This window comes from Leptodactylus fuscus, chromosome 1, assembly GCF_031893055.1.
Source record: "Leptodactylus fuscus isolate aLepFus1 chromosome 1, aLepFus1.hap2, whole genome shotgun sequence".
Classification (NCBI taxonomy): domain Eukaryota; kingdom Metazoa; phylum Chordata; class Amphibia; order Anura; family Leptodactylidae; genus Leptodactylus; species Leptodactylus fuscus.
Window position 1 is genome coordinate 230,757,016 of NC_134265.1, and position 13,681 is coordinate 230,770,696.

Here is a 13,681-nt window from a genome sequence, read left to right on the forward strand (position 1 = left end):
TGAATCTTATAATCAGTGCTGCTAATTTCAAGTCTGATATGAGAATTAAGCTGTCTACTGTCAGGCGGGTGGTCTTAGGCTGCAGCAGATAGCCTGGGGCTGCCCACCTAACTGTAGAAAGCCTAATTAACATATTGGGTGCCAAAACTAACAAAAGTGATTGCTTGGGTCCAGTAAGGGCTAGAGAAAAATTCCAATGGCACCACAATCAGTTGAGTGGCACGTCCTACTGGATGCAAAAGAGTTGGAGTTGGTGGAGGTCAGTCCTCTTTGATACACTCATCACAGAGTATCAAACGAAGAAAAGGTCATCTCTGCCTCTCATCCAATACACCAACTCATATTACAGTGGGGCAAAAAAGTATTTAGTCAGTCACCAATAGTGCAAGTTCCACCACTTAAAAAGATGAGAGGCGTCTGTAATTTACATCATAGGTAGACCTCAACTATGAGAGACAAAATGAGAAAACAAATCCAGAAAATCACATTGTCTGATTTTGTAAGAATTTATTTGCAAATTATGGTGGAAAATAAGTATTTAGTCACCTACAAGCAATCAAGATTTCTGGCTCTCACAGACCTGTAACTTCTTCTTTAAGAGTCTCCTCTTTCCTCCACTCATTACCTGTAGTAATGGCACCTGTTTAAACTTGTTATCAGTATAAAAAGACACCTGTGCACACCCTCAAACAGTCAGACTCCAAACTCCACTATGGTGAAGACCAAAGAGCTGTCAAAGGACACCAGAAACAAAATTGTAGCCCTGCACCAGGCTGGGAAGACTGAATCTGCAATAGGAAACCAGCTTGGATTGAAGAAATCAACTGTGGGAGCAATAATTAGAAAATGGAAGACATACAAGACCACTGATAATCTCCCTCGATCTGGGGCTCCACGCAAAATCTCACCCCGTGGGGTCAAAATGATCACAAGAACAGGGAGCAAAAATCCCAGAACCACGCGGGGGGACCTAGTGAATGAACTGCAGAGAGCTGGGACCAATGTAACAAAGCCTACCATCAGTAACACACTACGCCGCCAGGGACTCAGATCCTGCAGTGCCAGACGTGTCCCACTGCTTAAGCCAGTACATGTCCGGGCCCGTCTGAAGTTTGCTAGAGAGCATTTGGATGATCCAGAAGAGTATTGGGAGAATGTCCTATGGTCTGATGAAACCAAACTGGAACTGTTTGGTAGAAACACAACTTTTCGTGTTTGGAGGAAAAAGAATACTGAGTTGCATCCATCAAACACCATACCTACTGTAAAGCATGGGGGTGGAAACATCATGCTTTGGGGCTGTTTCTCTGCAAAGGGGCCAGGATGACTGATCCGGGTACATGAAAGAATGAATGGGGCCATGTATCGTGAAATTTTGAGTGCAAACCTCCTTCCATAAGCAAGGGCATTGAAGATGAAACGTGGCTGGGTCTTTCAACATGACAATGATCCAAAGCACACCGCCAGGGCAACGAAGGAGTGGCTTTGTAAGAAGCATTTCAAGGTCCTGGAGTGGCCTAGCCAGTCTCCAGATCTCAACCCTATAGAAAACCTTTGGAGGGAGTTGAAAGTCTGTGTTGCCAAGCGACAGCCCCAAAATGTCACTGCTCTAGAGGAGATCTGCATGGAGGAATGGGCCAACATACCAATAACAGTGTGTGCCAACCTTGTGAAGACTTACAGAAAACGTTTGACCTCTGTCATTGCCAACAAAGGATATATAACAAAGTATTGAGATGAAATTTTGTTACTGACCAAATACTTATTTTCCACCATAATTTGAAAATAAATTCTTACAAAATCAGACAATGTGATTTTCTGGATTTGTTTTCTCATTTTGTCTCTCATAGTTGAGGTCTACCTATCATGTAAATTACAGATGCCTCTCATCTTTTTAAGTGGTGGAACTTGCACTATTGGTGACTGACTAAATACTTTTTTGCCCCACTGTATCTCCCTCATCTATGGCATTGCTCATAAAGGATTCTGACAGCAGTTTACCAGAATTCACAGGTGGCTGAGAGAGGGAGCTGGAGGTCTCATTTCCGCCAGATGTGTGGTCCTTGGCTTTCCAGGATTGTCACATGTTCTCCATATTGTGCAAAGCACAGGAGACAAATTATAAAATTCTCTCTAGATGGTATAGAGTCCCCTCTGTCCTTCATGAGATTTATCACTCCACTTTGAATCAATGCTAGAGATGTAACATCAACCAGAGCACGATGGCACACATGTGGTGGGGATGTTCACTCTTAGGGCCCCTTCACACGGAGGATACTCTGGCTGTTTCGGAACGTGTAAACATTCCAAATCAGCAGCGTTTAAAGCAGGTCCCATTGCTTTCTATGGGAGCCGGCATACGCGCTCCCCATAGAAATGAATGGGAAAAAGCAGCCCATTCATTTCTATGGGGAGCGCACGCATGCCGGCTCCCATAGAAAGCAATGGGACCTGCTTTAAATGCTGCTGATTCGGAACGTTTACACGCTCCTTTTGGTTCCTTTTGGTTCCATCATGTTATTCAGACAGTCACTGGCATTGACTTAGCTCCTCTGCTCCTATCTATCTTCTCACCTAAATTCCAGAAGTGTAACCACATACTTCTGAGTTTCCTGTTGGTAGTGGCGAGATCTATCATCCCTAGATGGTGGAAGACCCCAACCCCCCTCTCCTGTCCTGACTTAAAGAGATCCTAAGCATTCACAGCATGGAGAACCTGATCGCTGAATTAAAACATGACGATAGAACAAATCAATTATAAATGCCTGTTTCCCTATAGGTGTAATGTAGAGATGAGTGAATAGTATTCAATCGAAAACCTCACTCCCATAGAAATGTGTGTAAGTGGCCGAAAACCAAGGGGTTAAGTGCAGAGAATATTTGCAGGAAAAATCGTGGCGTTTTACAGTGCAAGCAAAGGGGATGGGATTCATGTGAATCCCATGCCCACTTTGCGGAAGAAATCGCAGCGTGCACACGCTGCAATTTGCAAAGCTGCTGCGAACTTGCAAATCGCAGCATGTCAAATATATCTACGGAAACGCTGGTATATATATGGTATATATATGGTATATACGTACATATAATGGGAAGAGAAAGACCGCAGACGAAAACTCTGTGAACTTTCTTCACTATGGAGCGTAATAGTGTGCGTAGGAATGCGGGGGGTGGGGTCGTGCGGGGTTTTTGGCGTTGGTCGGGGTTTTCGATGTCAGCCGGGGGGGGGGCCATGTCACAGGTTCGCCACGGGGCCCCGCCATTCCTAGTTACGCCACTGCCCGTGGGGCCTTAGTCTTAAGGGGTTTTCCAGGCAAAATTTTTTTAGTTTTATTTTATTAAGGTCTGTTAGTGCTGGTGATGGGTTAATAAGTACACCCATATACCTGTAGCAGTGATTAGAGTGATTTCTGAGTGTCTCTGGTTGCTGCTGCATCCTCTGTGTTGGTTTACAGGGTGTAGCTTCCTGCTGTGTGGATACCTGTGTAGCTGCTGCACTAACTCACTCTCACTCAGCCCCTTATAAACACTGGCATCTTCCCTACAGGTATAATTGCAATCTTTCTGTGAAAAGTGCTGTGAAAAATGGGTTTGTGACATGTTTTTCTCCACAGCACTTTTTGGATGCGGCCTGCTACAGTTAGGGCCAGAAATATTTGGACAGTGACACAAGTTTTGTTATTTTAGCTGTTTACTAAAACATGTTCAGAAATACAATTATATATATATAATATGGGCTGAAAGTGCACACTCCCAGCTGCAATATGAGAGTTTCCACATCCAAATCGGAGACAGGGTTTAGGAATCATAGCTCTGTAATGCATAGCCTCCTCTTTTTCAAGGGACCAAAAGTAATTGGACAATGGACTCTAAGGGCTGCAATTAACTCTGAAGGCGTCTCCCTCGTAAACCTGTAATCAATGAAGTAGTTAAAAGGTCTGGGGTTGATTCCAGGTGTGTGGTTTTGCATTTGGAAGCTGTTGCTGTGACCAGACAACATGCGGTCAAAGGAACTCTCAATTGAGGTGAAGCAGAACATCCTGAGGCTGAAAAAAAAGAAAAAATCCATCAGAGAGATAGCAGACATGCTTGGAGTAGCAAAATCAACAGTCAGGTACATTCTAAGAAAAAAGGAATTGACTGGTGAGCTTGGGAACTCAAAAAGGCCTGGGCATCCACGGATGACAACAGTGGTGGATGATCGCCGCATACTTTCTTTGGTCAAGAAGAACCCGTTCACAACATCAACTGAAGTCCAGAACACTCTCAGTGAAGTAGGTGTATCTGTCTCTAAGTCAACAGTAAAGAGAAGACTCCATGAAAGTAAATACAAAGGGTTCACATCTAGATGCAAACCATTCATCAATTCCAAAAATAGACAGGCCAGAGTTAAATTTGCTGAAAAACACCTCAAGAAGCCAGCTCAGTTCTGGAAAAGTATTCTATGGACAGATGAGACAAAGATCAACCTGTACCAGAATGATGGGAAGAAAAAAGTTTGGAGAAGAAAGGGAACGGCACATGATCCAAGGAACACCACATCCTCTGTAAAACATGGTGGAGGCAACGTGATGGCATGGGCATGCATGGCTTTCAATTGCACTGGGTCACTTATGTTTATTGATGACATAACAGCAGACAAGAGTAGCCGGATGAATTCTGAAGTGTACCGGGATATACTTTCAGCCCAGATTCAGCCAAATGCTGCCAAGTTGATCGGACGGCGCTTCATAGTACAGATGGACAATGACCCCAAGCATACAGCCAAAGCTCCCCAGGAGTTCATGAGTGCAAAAAAGTGGAACATTCTGCAATGGCCAAGTCAATCACCAGATCTTAACCCAATTGAGCATGCATTTCACTTGCTCAAATCCAGACTTAAGGCGGAAAGACCCACAAACAAGCAAGACCTGAAGGCTGCGGCTGTAAAGGCCTGGCAAAGCATTAAGAAGGAGGAAACCCAGCGTTTGGTGATGTCCATGGGTTCCAGACTTAAGGCAGTGATTGTCTCCAAAGGATTCGCAACAAAATATTGAAAATAAAAATATTTTGTTTGGGTTATGTTTATTTGTCCAATTACTTTTGAGCTCCTAAAATGTGGAGTGTTTGTAAAGAAATGTGTACAATTCCTACATTTTCTATCAGTTATTTTTGTTCAACCCTTCAAATTAAACGTTACAATCTGCACTTGAATGCTGTTGTAGAGGTTTCATTTCAAAACCAATGTGGTGGCATGCAGAGCCCAACTCGCGAAAATTGTGTCACTGTCCAAATATTTCTGGCCCTAACTGTATGTGGGCCTTACCCTAAGTCAAACTATGACAATCACATTAAATCCATGAATTAGCAAAACCCTTTGGCACAAGTATAGTTGTATACAATATTACACTAAAGAAAGGAATTCAGGTGCCTTTTGAACAGAGTCCCATAGTCTCACTGCCCTCACAGAAAAGAATCCATTTCTATGGAGGTGTAAAAATAGTTAAAGATTTAAAGTGATTAGTTGAACTCTGAATCAATGTTTATAGACAGTACACCTTCATCAATAAAAGTGAATAAAAAGTGATCAAAAATCATACATTCCCAAAAATGGCTACCATAAAAACTACAACATGACCTACAAAAAGAATGCTTACACTGCTCTGTACATGGACCTATGAAAAATGTAAGGACTGTACTGTTGCACAGAAATGTTTTCAAATCCTTTGCATTTTCTTTGAATATATACACACACACACATACAGGCAGCACTCCAAATTTATAAATAAAAAGTGATGTGTGAATTTATTGCAACTCCAGCGTTTCGGTTGGAGTTGGAATAAATACACAGAACCTTTCTCAAGCCTATGCTGGATCCATTTGGCTCTGCACCCTCCAAGGTTTTTTTTTTAACATGGTGCTGCCAGTGACACAATTGGAGCGCAAATTGTACTGACCTGCAGTATAAATATAGCATGTGATTTTTACTTCACTGTGAATGCTGTAAAAAACACACAAAATATTTTTTTTTCCCCAATTCCACTCTATTTCAAGATTCCAACTATAGTGTACAAAATATTAAATGGTGCCATTAGGATATATAATTTGTCCCTCAAAAAAAAAAATCCTATGGTGGTATGTGGTTAGTGGTTATGAAGTGCCTTAGTTTTTAGAGGGAGCCATTCACCAAGTTTGGGGCCTCTAAACCACCAGCATGTCCTTATGCAGCTGGTCCAAATCTATCTATATTAATTCTGTCCATTCATAAAGAGCTTACAAGGAACTAAAATATAGATAACCTACCCTTATAATAGGTCATCAATTTAAGAATAGTGGGGGTCCAACACTCAGGACCTCCATGTATCAGTTGTTGGTAGTTGTCGTAAACCGGCCTAGACCTCTATTCTTAAGGACCTCCAATTATAAAACTACTTTTTCATAAATTATTAGTACGGTTGAAAATATTAAACTTTTTATTACATTTTATTAAAGAAAACCTGATGCCTCTCCATATTTCAGGCTGATTTCTTGCTTTTTGAATTTCTTCTACTATAAAAGACTATGGAGAAGGGAGGGGGAGGGAAGGAGGAGCCTGCTTGAAGGAACTGACAGGCTGCTATTCAGCTTTGCTATACTTAATGGGTGAAAATAACTTTTTTGGAAGGACTATACTTTCTCTGCACAGAAGTAGGTTATCTTACTGCTTTATCTTTATTAGGCAATAATTCTGTTACCATCAGGCAGCATCATCCTCTCTCCAGAATCTACTAGTGATAGGACTTAACTGAAGTGAAGGGGTTGGAAAATAGCCTAATAAATGGATGACAAAGTTTCTTATATTCACCTGCACAATTCTTTTATGAAAAGTTGTTTTATAAATGGTCTCTCTAGTCTATGAATTTATGTATGTCTTTATGTAATGACATCACTTTTCTAGAAATAATATGGCGCTGAATACTTATGAAGCTGATGTGCCTTTTTTTATACAATAAATTCCTACCGGTAATATATATGCAGCGGGATTCAGTATTGTGCAGAGTGCCATACAATCATTGAACATTCCTATTTGATTCCTCCTTAGGACAGGTATATTAATAGAGGGTATTGACAATGCTGACAATGCTCTGCCACTGTATGTATAAGTAAAAGTCAGGATTCCTCTTGATACTAAAATAATACACCAGTGTTGCAGCAATTTGGAAGATTTATTAAAAATGTTAAAAATGCTAGAAGTGGAGCTTGTCAAAGAAACCCGATTCCTGCTATCAGTTGTTAGAATGTCTTCGGAAAATAAAATCAGAAACATTTTTGGTTGCTATAGACAACTTTTTGTGTTAGACAGTTTGGAATGAAAGGCATTGTGTAAAGAAAGCCTTAGGCTTCTATTACATAGCTGCACGACCGGTTCGGGTAAGAGCGATTTGCTGTATGGTATTCTTTCCCAAGGTCATTTTTGCACACAACGTAAAGATCTCATGCACACTTTTCAATGAAGCCTTAGGCTGGGTTTACATCTCCATTTGGAGACTCCATCATAGGGATCGCTGAAAATGGTCGTAGGAAAAGTGCTGCAAGTCCAACTTTAACGTCTGGCAGTTTCAGTTTAAAAGAACGGACACCCAGTAGATCCCGTTATAGTCAATGGGGTCTGTCAAGCACTGTTGGTGTATCACGTGCACAGTTATATTATGGACCCATATTGTAAGAAACCATTATATGGTGCCTAGAGTCTTCTACTGCTAGTGATTTAATACAGAGGAACACAGGTTTTTTTTTATGTGGCTTGTTCTAGCTGATGTCATAATGGGAAGGTATACTATCCTAGAAAAATTGCTGCTAGGAAAGAATATTTTGATGTGAATGTAGGGTAAACCGTAAGCAATAGGTTTATAAACTAATAGGTCGACATTATGTAATAGCAGATGACTTTCCTGTTATATATAGAACTACAGATGGTCAGTGAAATGTATACAGGGAACTGATTATTGTATGCATCTAAAAGGAATGTTCTGATATAGAGTCATATGCATGCCCTGCATTATACAGTCAACCAGCCACCATCAGTACCTGAATTTAATATTTAGCTTAAGATTGATTTTACATATTATGGACCAAATTTACTAATTACTGACTAATTGTCAGACAGTGTAAACTGACTAGCCAGTCTTAAGCTGGTTGCAGACGACCATGTATTAAGCGACTGCCGTGAATGAATGACATGGGTGGTGCAAGGGACACGAGAATGCCACCCATGTGCCGTCTGTGCACCGGCCATACTTCCACGGCCCCTTTCATTCAATGAATCGGAGCTGTGGAAGCAGGGTCGCAAAATCGGACAGGAATAGGACCTGTTCCATGTTTTTCGGCCCGTGCTGTGAGCCCGCACACATGAGAACTTATCATTCACGGTTATGTGTAGGGGCCCATAGAAATGAATGGGTCAGTGTGCTATCCAGGAAAAACCCAGGTAGCACATTGATCAGTCATATGGTCTTTGGCAAGGGGGGGGTTAGCGTGTGCAATATTTATCATGGGTGCCTTGGTTCCTTTTTTGCACAGAGTTTCATCTTTCCTGACCCCCTTTCTTGAAAAACTATGGCTGCTTTCTGAAAAGCCCTTCTTCTTGCCTAATGTGTACTAAACATTAAGGCTGAAACCCCACATGGCATAAACATTGTAGTGTGCCTGGAGTTAAAGACCCCTGGAAGGTCTAATAATTGCAGTATAAAAATAAAAAGAATTAAAAATTGTAATAACCCCTCTTTCCCTAGAATACATATAAAAATTTTAAAAAATTACTGTGAAACACACATTACATATCCCTATGCTCGAAAATGACTGCCTTAAGGGGGGAGGGGGGGGATCAAAATGACCAAACTGCCATTTTGTTTTGGTTTTGCCTAAAAATCTGAATAAAAAGTGATTACAGCAATAAACATTCCTCAAAATGGTATAACTAAAAAGTACACTTGGCTCCAAAAAAACCAGAAAAAGCCCTATGTATCCCGACACACGTAGGTTCCGTTTTGAGGGCTGTAATATTTTTATAATTTGGGTTATTCAAGTACTTTCTGCGTCTTTTTTTCAGTGACACATAGTGTCAATATTTTTCCATGTTTTGAAATTTTTTAAATATAAACAAAAGAGGAGGGAAAACGTCTCTTTTTCACTTTTCAGTTTTTTTTAAATTTAATAGCACAAAGTGCTACTAAAAATCTTTTTAAAGGGATTGTACCATTGAAATACATTTTTTTTCTCATTGACACGTAGGAATAGCCTTTAAAAAGGCTATTCTTCTCCTACCTTTAGATGTCTTCTCCGTGCTGCCGTTCCATAGAAATCCCGTTTTTTGCTGGTATGCAAATGAGCTCCCTCGCAGCACTGGGGGCATCCCCAATGCTGTGAAAGAACTCTCCAGTGACGCCTCCATCTTCTTCAGGAACGTCCTCTTCATGCGCCTTCTTTTGACGCAGGTGGTCAAACTTGTAGGCCTCGGGCAGAGCCGACTGCGCATGCCCACAGGCCACAAGAAAATGGTCACTTACTTACTGTGTAAACGGCCATTTTTCTTGTGGCTGGGGGCATGTGCAGTTGGCTCTGCCTAAGGCCTCCAAGTTTGACCGCCTGCGCTGGAAGACGATTTAACCCTTTGGATCTCGCGGTCAAACATGACAGCAGGATCCAAAGGGTTCCACCAAATAAATGCCCTCCCCGACACCCCCCGCGGCAAGATCATGTCCCCATCTCTGCCCCCAAATTCATGTCCCCATCTCTGCCCACAGTTTCATATCCCCCCATCTCTGCCCCCAGAATCATGTCCCCCATCTCTGCCCACAGTTTCATGTCCCCTATCTCCCATGAAACTGGGGGCAGATGAAGGTGGGAGAATGGCAGAAAACCGGGGGCAGAGATGGGGGACATGATTCTGGGGCAGAGATGGGTGGACATGAATCTGTGGGCAGAGATGGGGGGACATGATTCTGGGGCCAGAGATGGGGGACATGATTCTGGGGGCAGAGATGGGGGACATGATTCTGGGGGCAGAGATGGGGCACATGATTCTGGGACAGAGATGGGAGACATGAAACTGGGGGCAGAGATAGAGGGGGACATGAAACTGGGGGCATATGAAGAGTGTACATGAAACTGGGGGAGAGATGGAGGAGGGTCATATAATTTACTGGTGACTGTAGGAGGATTATACTGTGTGGGGGTACATGAAAAATGAATGAGAATGGGTGGGGTCAACATAAAAATGGGTGGAGCTACATTTGCTGCACATTTTGTCCCTCCTTCAGTTCTTCAAAAGTTGGGCGGTATGGGGTCGTGTCTTGCTATTTACAATATAGAGAATCAGTTGATGCTTTCATCAAAGCATCAACTGATTCTAGTGTCCTAAAGGGACACATGAAAAAGTTAAAAAAAAAAATTAAAATAAAGTGCATGAAAAAGTTTTATAAAGTTATAAAGCCATAAAAATTATTTTTTTTGTATAGAAAATGAATTATATAAAAAAAGCAGCCAGTATTGATTTTTTTAAAATTCAGCAAAAAAGAGTTAATAAAATGTATTCAATAAGTTGTAGACACCCAAAAATGGTGTAATTACAAAATGCATCTCATCCCGCAAACAACAAGCCCTTATATGGCCACGTCACCAGAAAAATAAAGAAAATATAGCATCTAGCAATGTGAAGACAAAACCCCCAAATCATTACAACACAACTGGCTGCGGCAGGAAGGGAATATATAAGCTGCGTAAGTTTATATCAGGGGACACCCCCATATTTACAGCTTATAAGGCAAAATAAACTAAAAGTGACCCTCCCCAAACATAGGGGCTATTGGGGACATAGTAGGGAATTTGTGTACTCAATGTACCCCGCACAGCTTTGTATTCACTTTTCACTATCCACTATGCAATCCCGCTTGGGATACTAATGCTCACTACACCCCCTGATAAATTCTGTGAGGGGTGTAGTTTCCAAAAGGGGTTACTTTTGGGGGGTTTCCATTGTTTTGGTACTCTAGGGGCTTTGCAAGTGAGACATGCCGCCTGAAAACTATTCCAGCAAATTCTGCTTTTCAAATGCCAAGTGTCGCTCCTTCTCTTCTGTGCGCTACTGGGTGCCCAAATATCAGTTTATACCCACATCTGGGGTATTTCTGTGGCCAAAAATTGCATAACAAACTGTCAGATGCATTTTCTCCTTTAACCCTTTGTGAAAGTGTTAATTTTAGGCATAAATGAATATATTACTGGATAAAAATGAAACATCTAAATTTCATCTCCATATTCTTTTATTCCTATGAAATGCTTAAAGGGTTAACAAACTTGCCAAATGTTTGAGGGGTGCAGTTTTAAAAATATGGTGCTTTATGGGGTTTCTAATATAAAGGCCTTTATAATCCTCTTCAGAACTGAAGTCGTCCCTTAAAAATGAGTTTGGGAAATTTTCTTGTAAATCTGGAAAATCGCTGTTACACTTCAAAGCCTTCTAACATCCAAAATAAATTAACGGACAATTAAAAGATGATGCTGATATAAAGCAGAAATATGGGAGATAATATTTATTCATGTATTTGGGAGGTATGACTATTTGCCTGAAGAGCAGAGCATTTCACATTTTGAAAATTGTGACTTTTTTCCAAATTTCCAAATCTTTTAGAAATAAATACAAACATTTTGATCAATGTTTACCACTAACATGAAGTGCAATATGTCATGAAAAAACAATGTCAAAATCACTTGTGTAAGTTATAGCGTCTCAAAGTTATTGCCATATAAAGTGACACGTCAGTTTTGAAAAATGAGTCCTGGTTATCTAGGTACTTTTAGACCTGGTCCTTAACTGGTTAACGGAGTTGGCTACTTTCAGACACAAATTATTAAGAGACAAATGTTATTGCTTGTACAATATAAAGATATACAATTTTCTAATATACAGTGCCTTGCAAAAGTATTCGGCTCCCTTGAACTTTTCAATCTTTTGCCACATTTCAGGCTTGAACAGATATAAAATTAAATTTTGGGGGGAAGAATCAACAACAACTAGGACACAATTGTGAAGTGGAACAAAATTTATTGGATATTTTAAACTTTTTTTAACAAATAAAAAACTGAAAAATTGAGTGTGCAAAATTATTCATCCCCCTTGCGTTTATACTTTGTGGCGCCACCTTTTGCTGCGATTACAGCTGCAAGTCACTTGGGGTATGTCTGTATCAGTTTTGCACATCGAGAGACTGAAATTCTTGCCCATTCCTCCTTGCAAAACAGCTGGAGCTCAGTGAGGTTGGATTTCCACAGATTCTCGATTGGATTCAGGTCTGGACTTTGACTTGGCCATTCTAACCCCTGGATATGTTTATTTGTGAACCATTCCATTGTAGATTTTGCTTTATGTTTTGGATCATTGTCTTGTTGGAAGATAAATCTCCGTCCCAGTCTCAGGTCTTTTGCAGACTCCAACAGGTTTTCTTCCAGAATGGTCCTGTATTTGGCTTCATTCATCTTCCCATCAATTTTAACCATCTTCCCTGTCCCTGCTGAAGAAAAGCAGGCACAAACCATGATGCTGCCACCACCATGTTTGACAGTGGGGATGGTGTGTTCAGGGTGATGAGCTGTGTTGCTTTTACACCAAACATATAATTTTGCATTGTGGCCAAAAAGTTTGATTTTGGTTTCATCTGACCAGAGCATCTAATTACACGTGTTTGGTGTCTCTTGCCACTCTTCCATAAAGGCCAGATTTGTGCAGTGTACGACTGATTATTGTCCTATGAACAAACTCTCCCACCTCAGCTGTAGATCTCTGCTTTTCATTCAGAGTGATCATGGGCCTCTCGGCTGCATCTCTGATCAGTCTTCTCCTTGCTTGAGATGAAAGTTTAGAGGGACGGCCGGGTCTTGGTAGATTTGCAATGGTCTGATACTCCTTCCATTTCAATATGATTGCTTGCACAGTGCTCCTTGGGGTGTTTAAAGCTTGGGAAATCTTTTTGTATCCAAATCTGGCTTTAAACTTCTCCACAACAGTATCTCAGACCTGCCTGGTGTGTTCCTTGGTCTTCATGATGCTCTCTGCGCTTTAAACAGAACCCTGAGCCTATCACAGAGCAGGAGCATTTATAGAGACTTAGTTACACACAGGGGGATTCTATTTCTCATCATCAGTCATTAGGACAACATTGGATCGTTCAGAGATCCTCACTGAACTGAAAGGAGTGAGTTTGCTGCACTGAAAGTAAAGGGGCCGAATAATATTGCACGCCCCACTTTTCAGTTTTTTATTTGTTAAAAAAGTTGAAAATATTCAATATATTTTGTTCCATTTCACAATTGTGTCTTACTTGTTGTTGATTCTTCCCCCCAAAATTAAAATTTGATATCTGTTTGAAGCCTGAAATGTGGCAAAAAGTTGAAAAGTTCAAGGGGGCCGAATACTTTCACAAGGCACTGTACTTTTTGAATCAATTCCTCACAGTTTCCTAGATCTCTGCTTGCTGTCATTCATTTTGTAAAGATCAGACCATGGTCATGTGATTTATGGTCCATGGTCATGTGATTTATGGTCCATAGTGATGTGATGAGCACACAGGTGCACAGCTGATTACCAGGCAGATGTCTGATTATTGTGCTGTGTCTACAGACAGGGCTTTATGTATCAGCTGTTGAGCACCCAAGACACATCAAAGATGTG

At 41.0% G+C, this 13,681-nt stretch overlaps 2 protein-coding genes across 3 annotated transcripts in view; one reads left to right on the plus strand and one right to left on the minus strand.

The window, feature by feature from the left end:
* The window catches only part of UBA6 (ubiquitin like modifier activating enzyme 6), a 344,476-nt gene that overhangs the window by 108,258 nt on the left and 222,537 nt on the right, over positions 1-13,681 (plus strand). The gene's annotated exons all lie outside the window — the stretch shown is intronic.
* Positions 1-13,681, minus strand: part of STAP1 (signal transducing adaptor family member 1) — a 70,166-nt gene that overhangs the window by 43,575 nt on the left and 12,910 nt on the right. The gene's annotated exons all lie outside the window — the stretch shown is intronic.